A 966-nucleotide genomic window follows, 5' to 3' on the forward strand; every position below is an offset into this window, starting at 1 on the left:
GTAGGGCACAAACAGATGTATTAGTTTAACGCTCGGGAAGTGAAAGTCTTTAACGTTTCGACCCATACATATATATATACATACATGTGTGCGCATGCATGTGCGAGTGAATCTATATATGTATGTGTGTGTGTGTGTGTGTGTGTGTGTGTGTGTGTGTGTGTGTGTGTGTATAAACTGTGAAGCTATATAAGAGACTCAAAAAAACAGAGTTTCAGACAAAAAAAGAACTTGTGAAATTTTGGCTTGACAAATGTTTTGGAACACTTCAGTTACTTATGTTGCTTCACAGCTAATAATTCGTGTGTGTGTGTAGTTCTTCACGCACGGGATAGCTTATATAGAGCGACGGCAAGATAAAATGCCCCCGTTCTACAACTGTACAATATACACAACAGTAAGTTGACCGGTTTTCGCTGTCGGTGAGCGAGCAAGCAAGACGATGCGGGCAATGACAACAACAAAAAAAGTGGGTGGTGAAACAAGAAATAAATGTACTTAATAAAAACGATTATTATCTATAATTTTGGAGTTGTATTTTTTACACAACTTGCTTGAGAGATCGTGTGTTGAAGCTGTTACAATGACAGCATGGAAAAGTCATAACAATTACACCCACTTACACTTTTGGTGAGTACTGAAATGCGTCAAAAGAAATTCGTCGCGCATTTACGATTTGGTTAATGACACTGTTCCATTATTTGAAGCCTTTGAGGAACAACTAACATAGGTTTTAGACGAAGTTAGATGTTGATCGGGCGGCCGGGAGGCGGATTAGTGATTTCGGTGTTTAAATAAACAAGTGAATAAAAAAAAAACTGCATGTTTCTATATTTCTCAAAAATGGTTAACAAAACCTTTTCACAAAATAAGTACACACACACACACACAGAGTTATGGTCTGATCTAATCATCAAACGCTGTAACAACCGTGACCACCTGCTCATATATATATATATATATATA

The 966-nt window shown here is 37.3% G+C and overlaps 1 protein-coding gene across 1 annotated transcript in view; it reads right to left on the minus strand.

Annotated features, from left to right (window-relative positions):
* LOC106880144 (uncharacterized) overlaps positions 1 to 966 on the minus strand; it is a 12,858-nt gene that overhangs the window by 10,954 nt on the left and 938 nt on the right. The gene's annotated exons all lie outside the window — the stretch shown is intronic.

This window comes from Octopus bimaculoides, chromosome 6 (genome assembly GCF_001194135.2).
Source record: "Octopus bimaculoides isolate UCB-OBI-ISO-001 chromosome 6, ASM119413v2, whole genome shotgun sequence".
In the NCBI taxonomy this organism is placed as follows: domain Eukaryota; kingdom Metazoa; phylum Mollusca; class Cephalopoda; order Octopoda; family Octopodidae; genus Octopus; species Octopus bimaculoides.